This window comes from Mytilus trossulus, chromosome 1, assembly GCF_036588685.1.
Source record: "Mytilus trossulus isolate FHL-02 chromosome 1, PNRI_Mtr1.1.1.hap1, whole genome shotgun sequence".
Lineage (NCBI taxonomy): Eukaryota > Metazoa > Mollusca > Bivalvia > Mytilida > Mytilidae > Mytilus > Mytilus trossulus.
The window spans coordinates 3,268,523-3,282,614 of NC_086373.1; the positions used below are offsets into that span (position 1 = coordinate 3,268,523).

The window sequence follows — 14,092 nt, forward strand, 5'->3', positions numbered from 1 at the left end:
AAACTTTGTAGACTATAACTTTTTTTGACAATGCAAAACAGCTTTTGTATAAATATAGCAGACGACAGGTTTCCGCCATATTTAAATTCAGGTTTCAAACAAAGGTTCGTACTGGTCATGTCTTTACAGACGCAGGTATCGTTGAAATAGCGCATTGTTATCCAGCCTAATAGAATCGCAAATGATCAGTTAAGTTTTTTCATAAAGTTAAACTTCATTTGATTTGCGAAACTATGAGGACGTTTTTGAAGCACAATATATGATAATATATGTTGCATTATTGTTTTAAAATACAAGAATAATGCATAAGTATTCTATTTCCTGAATAATTTATATCTGATCAAATTTAGCTTCTCGTATTTTATTGATTTTTGTTCATTTCTTTAAAACAAAATAGTATAACATGTTAACTTAATAATAGAACTATTACCTTTATATTATTGGCTAATATATCTTAACCTGAGAATTTAGTTTCTACATTTGTGAACTTTGCATATCAACACTACCACTCTAACACGGAGCAATTAAGACAAAAAAAAAGGCGCGACATGCTTAGGTATTTTAATCAAATATTTTATCCATTGATTTGGTTAAACAATGTCCGATTTCTTTTGTAATAGAGTTTTTGCATTCCTTAATGTTTTAATTGATTATCAATTAGTCATAACTTCATAGGCCAACATGATAGAGTCAAAGTGCAATCGGAATTAAGGCGACGGAATCATGAAGAACACAACATTATATTGGCTGGAACCAGCTAATAAACTCTAGCTTATTATATCAAAAGTATCTGCGATTGGTGTGAAGTTAGTTATAAGAAGTTAGCAATATCCTTTAACTCTACTTTCCGCTATATAGATGACGTTCTTTCACTAAACAATTCAAACTTTGGTGACTATGTGGAACGCATCTATTCCAGCGAATTGGAGATAAAGGATACTACAGATACAGTTAAGTCGGCTTCATATCATGACTTACATCTATAAAATTGACAATGAGGGTCGGTTGAAAACAATACTTTACGACAAAAGAGATGATTTCAGCTTTCCAATTGTGAACTTTCCATTTCTAAGTAGCAACATTCCAGCAGCACCTGCATACGGGGTATATATCTCCCAATTGATACGATATTCCCGTGCTTGCATTTCCTATCATGATTTTCTTTCATGGTTACTGCCGACAAGGAATCTATTAAACCAAGAGTTCCAAAAGTTGAAGTTGAAATCATCCCTTCGTAAATTTTACGGACGCCATCACGAGTTGGTTGACCGTCATTTTCACAAATGATATCGGATATACTCCTTCCGTCGTAACTACAATCCCCTTCCCTTTCATGAATGTGACTTACCGAATTTGACTATTTACCGGATTTGTAATCACATAAGCAACACGACGGGTGCAACATGTGGAGCAGGATTTGCTTGCCCTTCCGGAGCACCTGAGATCATCCCTAGTTTTTGGTGGGGTTCGTGTTGTTTATTCTTTAGTTTTCTATGTTGTGTCATGTGACCTATTCTTCTGTTTGTCTTTTTCATTTTTAAGCCATGGCGTTGTCAGTTTGTTTTAGATTTATGAGTTTGACTGCCCCTTTGGTATCTTTCGTCCCTCTTTTTTTATACAATAGAATTTAAAGTGTCCTTGTGTAAACTGAACAGAGGTCATCAAATCCTTTTCCAAAAATTGTTATACTATGTATTTGAACGCGCGTTTCATCTTTAACATAGTTTCTCAAATTTACAGGTCATTTAAACCATAAATAAGAACAGCCGCTAATTGAAAATTTTAAGTTTATAATTATTTTTATTTATTTTTATTTAAGTACATTTATTTATTAATATCTTGTTTATAATTTGTTAATGTATGTATCTACACATCAACTCAGTATGTTAGTAAATACATTATTCGATTAAAACCAATCTTTAAAATACAAAGATTATTTGTAAATTGCATATACAGAAGGTTCAAGTGGCTTAAATTCGATGCAATATGTGCATTCATAGATCGAATTAAAACATATTTTGTTACATTCATCACAACAATGGTCAGCAATAGATATGTCAAAAGTCGCAATGATCAGCAAAAGTCAACCGTTAAACTATTCTGTAAGTGAATTACATTTAGAAAATATTGATAAGCATGACAGGTTTTATTATTTTACCAACAAATGTCTTTTGTAGTGAGAAAATGTATAAATGGATGGTTTTATCGTTCGTTGTGTTGAGTGCCAGTATGTTTGAAGCCTCCAAGGTAATGAGTTTTTGGTATTGTAGTTGAATATTATTTAAAAGTACTAGCAATAACCATCATAACATATACACACTTTATGGTTATATTCTATACAAAGCACAAAATCCCGTTATTCACCTCAAAAGATAACCAAACCTTTGAACAGACATTTTCATATGGATATAGTGACGATACTTTGTCAGGTCAATTAAGCTGGCATTTTTTTGGAATAAACATTGGTTCAGTAATAGTATCTTTGCATCTGTCGGTGTTTTACGAAATTTTCCTTTTATCTTACTGACTGATAATTTCTTTTCGCACCACAGTAGATTGATATCAACAGTCATTGCTAGAAACTAAGGGCGCACGAAAATTTGTCAACGAAAACATCAACTTCGTCCCAGGCAATATAGCGATACCTTAGAAGCTAAATTGAGAAAAATCAATCTTTAAAATGACCAACGATAATATAAAATTATTCTAATCAGTTGTTGACAGATTCGGGTTGTATTTATCTGATACATTCTACGATTTTACAACGGATCGGAGTGTGTTTTAAATTCATATGATAAAAACATATCCTACAATCATTTTTATAGAGGTCTGGACCTTTTTGTAGTCTCTTGTTGATTTTTGTATAATTATTATTGTTCTGTTTTCTGTCACCAGACTTCTTTTGAAATGAGTTTTAATTGTGCATATTGCTCTGTGTGTTTATTTTACAATGCTTCCATGCGTAGGGGGAGTGATGAGATCTAACAAAATACGTACAACCCTGCTTTATTTTTTCGACTATCCTAGGTCAAAAGCCTCTGGCCTTTGTTAGTTTCGTATGATATTTTTTATATTTTACTTAATTTTTCACTGAACTTGAGTATATGTTTGTAAAGGGGCCAGCTAAAGCCACACCCGAATTCGGAATTTATCAAATATAAATTCTTGTATGTACAAAAAAAGAAAGAAAGAAAAAAAAAAAAAAAAAAAGGAATACTGAACTTCGAGGAAAATTCAAGAGAATGAAAATTCACATGTTACATTTAAATCAATTATAGAACGTAAACTGTCATCAGTCGATTTATGACTTTTAAACACCGGGATACTACTTTTACCTTTACTCATCATTTTTATGCAAAATTTAGGTACGACAAGCATTTCAAAAACTCTTTCATTTAATGTATATCATATACATGTATATGTTTGAAAACGAATGTAAAAATTGAACAGTAACTAATGAAGATGTAATTTTTAAGGTATCAGAAAACGTATTGAAAGACAATAAAGGTGGGGAATATGACGTCATTGATGTTCAAATTGGCAACACAGATATTGCAATAATCAAGAAAGATGGTGTTATTGTGGCAGACGAAATTACCAGTGAAAACAAAGTAAAATGACTATTTATTTATCAAATAATTTTTGTTTATATATTTTCAAAAAAAAATATCAATCATAACAGGACTGAACTTAAAAAAGTAAACTCCAATTACTCTTTTCGATGAAATTATTGCCCATGATTTAATTTAAAAAACAAAACCGTCGCCGAGGCAGAGATGCAGATTGAAATGACATAACTACTATTTTTCTGTTGAATTTTTTTCTGCAGAATTTTTGCACCCACAAGCGACTGTTTTATGCAAATATGTCTATATTTAAAAATCTACAAATATATCGAGGCTTTTTACTGTCAGGTAAGTAAAAACACACATACAAAATGCAAAACAATTTTAATTTAGGCATCATTAGTAAACTTTTCAAGTTCATAGAACCAGATGTATACACTTCAATTATACCAATGTAACTGATATATCTTTATCTCTAATAAAAAAAAAAATTCTTTCGTTTAATTCCAACTGGCTACCTTACTACTTTTCAACATGATAGCTCCTATCATACCTTAACCTTAATGTTTCAAAGCTTTTTATAGTTTACTAATATTTCACCCTCATGTAATGAAATATTAAAACTAAGGATACACATGCAAAAAATTATATTCTCAATACTCATTCTTCATTTCAATTTCATGAATAAACATACGTGAACACTGTAGCTACATATAGTTGAAAATATATTTATTTGTCAACTTTGAGACAACATAGCTTATATCTTCTTATATTGATGTTTTTTGAAATAATGTTAAAATGATCACTGATATCAAGCATTCTGATCCATTTTCCTTTGTTTGTTTTTAGGAGTATTCTATCATCAAGTACAACGGAACCTGCAATGTTCAGTTTTATGAGGTAAATGTACATAAACGTCAACAAATGTTTTGAATGGAAATGAAACTCCCCAAACAAGGATTCGCATAATTAAATCCTTTCAAACCAGTTTAATACAGAACGTTTCATGGCAATTCTTTAATTATTCAATGGTGACATTTATGTAACTGATTTGCAACCGGAGTTTTTGTTATAAATAGTATATATATATATAAAAAAAGATGTTGTATGAGTGCAAATGAGACAACTCATCATTTGAATGCATTGATTCTCGTCCAATGGAAAATAATCATTTTCCCGTCTATCTCTCAAATTACATGGCTTTCCATGCACGATAAAATGCTATTTATGAATGGACGTTCATTGCAGCTCAATTATGAAAGTGAAAGCTTTGAACTGCCCTATTGAAGTGTAGTATCTTCAAGGCAATTTCAAATGGTGGAGGACTAAACTAATTCATTAGTACAGAAGTTTGTCAAATTACTATAAATAAAATTATGAGAATAGAAGTTTAAAACTATTAAAGCATTTAAAGTTAGCAGTTTGACATTGAAAATAATATTGAATAGTACATTTGCAGACCCTCCGTCCCTAAAAAATGAAATTGAAAATGTACCATAGATATGCATATTTCAAGATTATCTAAACCCTACAATTTTAGTTTTGAAAATTATCTGAAATGGAATAAGAATCTCTGATTTCATATCATGTGAGAAGATGCTAAATATATATCATTTAAATCGTTTACTGAATTGCCTTTACAGGACCCTTCAGACGATAAAACATGCCATCAAGCTTTTGAAGATGACGAAAGCATCCCCAATGACACCAAAGCAGAAATCAAAGAAGAATGTGGAGATTTAGATATTGCTTATGTTAAGGCTGTTCATTGTAACGCAGGTATGCTTTTTTAGTTTCAATTTGATAGACTACTTCATGTAATGGCTTCCCAAGAAATGAAGTTGTTGCACATTCTCCGTCAATGCATAATATATTTGCAACATATGTGTGACAAACAACTATTCCATCGTGCAGTCCCGCCAAAAAAAAAATTAAAATTGTTCGCCGGACTTGGAGTAGTTAGATACAATATAATAGCATCAGCTTAATACACATTGACTATAAAAAATAATAACAAAAAACAACTCCTAGGTAAATTCAAATAGGGGAGCTCCCTAAAACTTACAAATCAAACTTTATACTTTATCAACTACAATCACGAATGGAAAACAACTGTCCTATTCCAATTGAAACAGGCATGTTCCTGCGAAATTGATAGGTTAGCTTGCTTTTAAAGCTAGCTAAACTTATCACTTATATATTGTATAACGGTTGTTCATACTTCGATTATATTGATGAAATTGAGTGAGCCTGGTCTTGTGGCTTGCAAATTCTAGAACTTTACTGCAATGTTAAATATACTGCTACATTGGCAATATTCATTACATGAATGTTCATGATCTATTTTTCTTATACTTGCAGAACACGGCATCCAAAAAAGAGCATGTTATTATTATTACTACATTGGTCGATGTTGCAGAAGGAGATGGTGGAACAAATACAGCTGTTACATCTGCTGGTACAGAACCATAAGATGTTATTGATTTGGAAAATAGGAGTGCCTCTTCATACATTCAGTACTTTTGTATTATCGGAACTTTTCTTTTTTTTTCTGTTTTATATCAAGACTCTTTAGACACTTCTGTGTGGTTAATTATGTAATATATTTGAAAATGTGTTTGTCAGTACGTCTTCATGGCTACAGTGTTAGGTATATCAAAAAGACTTTTTTTAAAAGATTTTATTGCGTTTGTTCAAAATGAATTTGATATTTTTCTCAAATGTTATAGCAAGTTAAAACCTTCCTCAGGAAAAAATGGAATAACAAAAATAGCAAACTCAGATGAATATTCAAAACAAAGGTTTTAAATCAAATGATGTCGAAAATGATTGATTAAATTTGATTTCCGATCTATCGAAACCTCTCATTTGTATGAAGCCTTAAACCTGCTTTTATAGCTAGCTGAACCTCTCATTTGTAAAACGAATGATTAATTCAAACTGTTATTGTTACCTTTAACAAATAAATTCTATACAATGATTATATTATGCGTATTTTTTTAACGAATACAAGCGGTTAGAAGGAGTACTCAAACTTGCAGAAAATGGAAAATCTGTATGAACGTTCTTTTTATATACATGATATACTAAACTGTTTGATAGATTCCAAAACTGTGTACAGCACAAAAAGTTCAGATCAGAGAACATAGCACCCAAAAAAAAAACAAATGAAACATTTTGAGCCCTCAAAAAGCACAATTTATTTTTATTTATTTTTGATTTTCATGGGAATCACAACGAATTGAATTAATTAATGATGTAACTAACGGCAATTTGTATGTCAAAACAGGCATGTTATCTCATATAAACATCTGATTTTACTCACACCTGTATATACATTGCACTTTTTCATATGCTAAAACTCCTAAACGCAGTTGACAGTGACCATTTAATTGACGAAAATTAAACCAGTTGGTATGATTGACAATGCAACATCTAGCCTCCATAGTAGAAATAACGTTCATGTAAGGAATACCATAGGTCGTCGTATGGCTTTCAATACTGAACACAACTCATATCGTATGTTAATTGACCCTGACATGACAAAATATAAAACGGTCAAACTAGGAAACAAATGGTCTTATATACATGACTGTCAATAGAAAAACAAATATGACAGACATAATCATTTAATGCCCGAGTTAAGTATTGGTTGAGAGCTCTCAATCGCCTCGTCACCATGGGTGAGTAAAGAACTCACCTTTACTCAAATCTCCTTCAAAGCCAAAAGCAACTTACTGATTCATCATATTCACCAAGCTAGAATGGTGGCTTGTCATAAAACCAGGTTCAACTCTCCATGTGTTTAATTAAAATATCAAGTACCAATTCAGAAAAATGGCCATTGTTATATTATAGTTCGTTTCTGTGTGTGTTACATTTCAATGGTTTTTTTCTGCTGTTGTGTCGTAGTTCTCTTATATTTGATGTGTTTCCCTCAGTTATAGTTTGTAACTAAGATTTGTTTTTCTTCTTCTCAATCGATTTTTAAATTTCGAACATCGGTGTACTACTGTTGACTTTATTTTTATCAATCAGCGTATAATTCTGTTTTCTACTCGTGGTATTCTATAAAGGCCACAGTAGTATACCGCTGTTCAAAACTTATAAATCCAAGAACAAAAAAACAAAATCGGGGTAGCAAACTAAAACTTGAACATTTTACACCAACATTTTGCAATTTACCATATAATCCTTCTAATTGCGCCAGACAAAACATACAGCCATAAACAGGGCTAAAATTACAATAGAATTTAAACCAGAGGTATGTTTATTTTGTATCCGTTTACACCACTAAAGACTTTAAATGCATTTATATTGTATCCATGCACATTGGATCTTTTATCAATATCAGCCGTCCTGTTTCCAGCAACAAGTAACATCGAAATTTAAAAGCTGGTTTCAATACCTGACCGGCCTGACTTCATAAATATCCTAACATAGAATATCATATACATAGTATTACGTAGAAGTATGCCATACGGCTTGTGAACTCGTTTAAAAGGAAATTTACATCTACTTTGTATTCCTTAGTTGAAAATTTAAAAAAAACTTTGCAATGTATTGTTTTGATCACCTTTTGTCTCTTATCTCAAATAGCAAAATAGAAATTATCCAATTCATATTTTTCTTATAATTGTATAAAATCCACTAAAATACATGTAACACGGACATATGCACATATATAGATGGGGCCATTGTTTTGTAAATTCAAAATGAAGGATAACATAGCTCACACACTGGATTAACCAAAGGGTTATATGATCAATAATATGTCAAAACAATATCTTGAAAATGAGAAGTAAACAAATGAAATTCTAGCACTGAGTCATATTTCTAGCTTATTATTTGCGACTAGCTGAATGTCCCCTACAAGCCAATCAATTCTGATCTGAAACTGTCATTTTGATAAGATTTTTATTTTCAGTCTTTAAGTTATTTGTAAGATTCATTAAATGCAGTTAATTCAGTATTGTTCAGACAATTTGATTACATATAAATAAGATATATTCAGTTTATATTCAGACTGTTCAGTTATCATTGATACTAACATGTACACATCAACATCATACGGAGTTGTCTAAATAGAAAATAAACAGCTGTGATTGATAGCAAAGTTTCTGAACAGTACCATTCGCCTTAATAGATCATGTTAGGATCAAAACGACCGTTTAATTCATCTAAATAGTAATCAAAGGTACCAGGATTTTAATTTAGTTCACCAGACGCGCATTTCGTCTACATAAGACTCATCAGTGATGTTAATATCAAAATTCACACAAAAGAAAAAAAAGAATTAAAGAAACAGGAATTTAACATACAGTTTCCAAAGCAACTTCTAAAATTTTCAAGATTTCATGAGAAAATCTGTAAGCATATATATATATCCTTCCGTCCAAATCAGTTTTAACACTTTTCCTTTTTAAAACACATACATAGATATAAGAAGATGTGGTATGAGTGTCAATGTATCCTAGTAACAATTCGTAAAAGTTAACCATTATAAGTACGTTATACCACACAGAGCCTAGGTTCATACCTAACAGCAACCTATAAAGGCCCCAAAATGGCTAGCGTAAACCATTCAAACAGGATAACCAACAAACAAATGCAGCGAGTTTTAACGTTTTTTAAAGATGACAACCTTCATCATGTTCACCCTAACCTGAATGTAAAATCATACCATAGAAAGACACACATACACAAAATATCAATTAAAATAGCTTAACTCACCCAAAAGACATCTTAAAAAAAAGTACACATACACTAAACATATGATTTTATCCCGAATTAAATTGTAATTAAAATAGCAACATGGTTTAGGTAAACAAGTATAATTTGAAACGTTATAAATGTCAACCTTCTATGCAGTATTTGGTAATAAAAGTAAAATTACGTTTATTCATAATGTGAGTTTTGTTTGAAAACTGCCAGTGTAAATAATTTATGCACTACGAAGTTAGTACTTCTTGTCTCTAACAAAATATAAAGATTAAAAATAAACCTGATATAACTCTTTATTTAAAAGTAAAATTATGCTCGAAAACAGATTTGTATCAACTATTGTAAGTACTGGCGGCCTTTTCATTTCGTATCATGTTGCCTGTTCTGTAATTTCTCCTATTCTTTCTGAATATAAAGGGGGAATGTGATAAACCATATACAGAAACGCTTGATTGTTTTTTTCGTCATTATTTTATCGTTGTATGTACTGTTGCAAGAAAGCTAATAAATGAATTCGACGATTGTCCATGTTTTTTCTTCATAATTTGATTATTTCCTTTGAATATAAAACATCAGTAAAACTGTTATGTAACCTCAAAACAAATTTGTTATGTTTTTTCATGTTTTTATACCAAATACGCGATATTCAAAAGAAGGGGGCAACACATGGCAACTAATGTTCAGAATCATGTGTATAAGAGTTTTCTACACATTGTGACCATGGGAACTTAGGCCGTGTTCAAATTAACCTAAATTTGTTGTTGTGTTAGTGAAACTCACACGTAAACTAAACACATTTACGTTCCCATTGATAAAACTTAATGTTTACATGTAATGTAAATCATGTTTTGTCCTCATGCAGTCGATAGTCAAAGTAAGCCTTGTGTATGTTAAGTGGTAACCAAACTAGGCATTTAGAATTTTAATTTTACCAAGTATATTTAAAGAAGGAACGATTTTTTTTAATAAAGTTGATATTCATCACAATTGTTAATACAGTTCTTTACAGAAATATTTGTCTAAACTTGAAATATTTATTTGTTATAAAAAAAAACACTTTAAGTAGCTTTATTAACCTCTTTTCCGAATAAACTGGACGTACACGGAAATGTTTGTCACTGGTATTAACTCAAATAACGATTAAATAAATGCATTACTAAAAAAGTGTCAGGTAAATTGTAATGTTTGGCTAGTATCTCAGATCCGTCAAAATACACTTAGAATAAAAAAAAAACACATTTACATCTCTCTTTTGAAAGAAACAGAGATCCTTAACATCTTAATCCTTTTTCTTCGTCTGTAAGCACGCTGCTCCAGCCTACTTTTTTATGCTTAATCGACACATCACCTTTAGTATCTTTAAAATACTACAAATAGTCAAAATGGCTTTCATAAAGGAGCAACCACTTAACTTCAAAAAGGGGGGTATGATTTTTTTTCTGATTCAGATTTTTTTCCGCGCGAACGTTTTTATTTAGTCTTTTAGCTGCCAGCAAGCAAGTATCTTTTTTTTCTATATTTAAGAGTGTTATTAAACAATTAAACAAGGTTTAAAGATGTGAACACATTTAATGTAAAACCAGTGTACATTACATTTAATTAAATGTAAACATGTTTACTGCACATGGCGTACTGTTATAAAATTTTGCTTGCAGTCAATCCAGTACTGTTCTTTATCTTTTCAGTCATTAGTAAGATGTGGATGTATACATGTAAAGAACAGTTACTGAACAGTCAAAACATAGAATGAACAGATCGTAATTGATTGAACAGTACTGAATTTTCGGCATTGGATGAATCTTTCAATTTTCAAAAAGACTGAACATAATTGGGATTATTTATCATTCAGTCTTTTAAAGAAAAACAAAATCTAATAAAATTAAAAACCAATTCTTCAGAGAACAATTGAAGGTCTTTCCACATCGGTAATAAGAATAAAATTTAAAAAGGCGATGTTAGAAAATGTCACTCCGTGTTGATGTAATTCGATAAATCAAACTGATACATGTATATATAAAAAAAAAAGATTGATAGGTTTATGCTGTAGATTTAGTTGTTTTATGGATGAACAAGAAAGAATTTTAAGCAAAGGTCAAAATATAAATCGTCAAATTGACCTTTGACCTTGACCTCAATTTTGAGGTCATAGGCAAGTGATCTCAAATTAAAAGACCACTGGTTAATCACTTGTATAGTTGTGGAGAAATACTGATTTCAAATACATAGGAGTTGAAAAAATTCCTATAAGGGTTAACCAAAACTATCCGACTTAAATAGGTAGAAGTTGCGCCTTATTGTGAACTGTTATTTGGCAAACACATCATATCGTTTACTGTAATAGTTTATTTAAATATATATAACAAGCAAAATTCATAATTTATAGCATGACTTTGACATTTGACCTTGGTCTCAATTTAAGCAAAAATGGACAAAGGACTACGTATAAAAAAACTGTAGACTTCTACAACTTATAACGTATGAATTGATCCAACATATCGCCTATCGCAAATTTTCAAAGGGAAATAACTCCCATAAGATGACTTCCGATCACTCCAGTCAAATTAACCAAATCATTTTTAAAAGTAGGCGAACAATTTGGTGAAAACAGTTTGTTAAAATATTTTACGGTTTAAGATATATAGCGATAACAAGAAAAAGGGGACGCCGGGACATAACTCCTATAAGAATCACACAGGGTGAGTTTTGAAACCCCCATTACTGTACAACAGCATTGGCCAAAAATCCATTCGATATGTTGTTAGACATACAAAAAAATTCAGACTGCAGAAGAAATAAAATAATCAGAAGAAAAACAAAAGGTCTTTCCACAAAATATAAGTTGGCTGACAAGTAAGGGAAATTCACCTAGTTACGGATTATTAACCACATTTGATTAATGGTTAAAAATTCATTATTTTTCCTTTAAATTATTCATTAAAATATCGGTTAATTTGATATTTTGTTGTACAACAAGAACGCTGGTTTGTTCAGTGTGTTTGTAACAGTATACCTCCGTATGAATTTACAATTAGAGTCCCTTTGTATATGTGCATATGCTCATATTACATGTAGTTAAGTGGCTTAGGTGCAGTTAAATAGTATTATTGTTGTAAGAAATATGACGTGATCAGAAAACAATCTAAAAGTTGCGATATTTTTTTAATGTTGATTTTTCAGAATACCAAAAAATGTGTATTTTCTTTTCAACGGGTTCACAAGGAATATAGTATAGTTCTACATATTACTAAGAATATTCTATCCTACAATAGGATATTTACAAAGTCCGTGAAAATATTGGAATCTGCTTATTAAATGTTGAAGCTTTTAGTTGCTGGAAACAGGACAGCTGATAATAATAAAAGATCCAATGCAGTATTGTGCATGAATAAAATATGAATTATTTAAGTATTTAGTGATATTAATGGACAAATAAAACCATGCCTCTAGTTTGAATTTATTGTGATTTCATTTTATGGCTGTATGTTTTCTCTTGATCTTTTTTATTTGGTGTAATTCGAAGAATTTCATGTTAAATAAGTTTTATAGAATACCCCGAGTATAAAGTATTGCACGCTGATTGATAAAACGGAGAACATGGTGTAATGATGTAGTTTGCTTTGAAGAAGCATTCAGTAAAATTGAGTGCTTTACTGTCCCATGGTAGTGAGATTATTTAGCTATGTTTAACCCTTCCATTTAGTGCTTGTTGTCTGTTATATTTGTTTGTGCTTTTTAAGTGGTTGTTTTTGGTGTACTGTATCAATTGAAATAAGTCAAGAATTTAAATGCTTTGCTTGTAAACCTTGTTTCGCGGTTTGATCAGACATTGTAACTAAAACTGATACCTCAATTCCTTGGGTAGGCGGAATAATCGTCTATTTACTTTAGCTCATTATACAAATAATGAGCCCACCATTTTTTTAGATGCAAGCAAAGGATTTCATCTTTTGTTTTGCAGGCTTTATTATTCCAACAATTAGTATGTCAAACCGTTTATTTCCTCGTTTGATTGTTTCACATTTTGTCATGTCACCGCAAATGAAAGTAAGTTTTGTTTATGATTGAAGGCAATACAGTGACCTATGGTGTCGATTTCTTAAGCTTTATTTCTCCAAGTGTAGCTAGTTGTTTTATTGTCAATAGGATTCCTCCATATAAATTGCTACCAGTTACATCATCAATCGATTTAATTAGTTGTGATTTACATGCAAATTTATGGTTGATATTTTATGGGTCATATTAGTCTCTTGTAAAGAGTTGTCTCATTTGCAACCATACCACATATTTTTCTATAAATATACAGATTTTGCATTTATTAGCTGTTTGTGTACAATCTTACTGGTTTTATTTTGTAAATATAATGAGGAGAAGATTAGGTTTTTTTAATATTTTTTGGTAAAATGTAAGAATTAATGTTTAAACTAAACATTCCTCCTATCAGTGAGTATGATTTAAATTTTCTATAACATTTGAGATTTAAAAATATATTCATTTTTCCTTATAACACCAAATCTCTGATAGATGCACTGACACATACATTTATCTATATTTAATATCGTAAGACATTCAGAAGTGTCAAAATAATCTTGATATAAAAAGGTGAGGTGAGGCAAAATATCTGAATGCATGAAGCCGAATTTCTATTTTCCATACCATGGCCAAAAACAGCTTATGACTTTGTACCAACAGATATAGCATCTTTTCCTCCACCATCCCAGCCTTTTTCAACATCGACCAATGTAGAAATAGTAGTAACAGGCCCTTTTTGTTCTGCAAGTAAAAGAAAAATGGCTAAAAATAGA

At 30.9% G+C, this 14,092-nt stretch overlaps 1 long non-coding RNA gene across 1 annotated transcript; it reads left to right on the forward strand.

Moving 5' to 3' along the window:
- Positions 1–3,468: 3,468 nt before the first annotated feature.
- On the forward strand, positions 3,469–6,549 carry LOC134712446 (uncharacterized). The gene is made up of 4 exons (XR_010106286.1): positions 3,469–3,611; positions 4,416–4,466; positions 5,210–5,345; positions 5,928–6,549. It is a non-coding gene; the product is annotated as an uncharacterized LOC134712446 (long non-coding RNA).
- Positions 6,550–14,092: the final 7,543 nt, after the last annotated feature.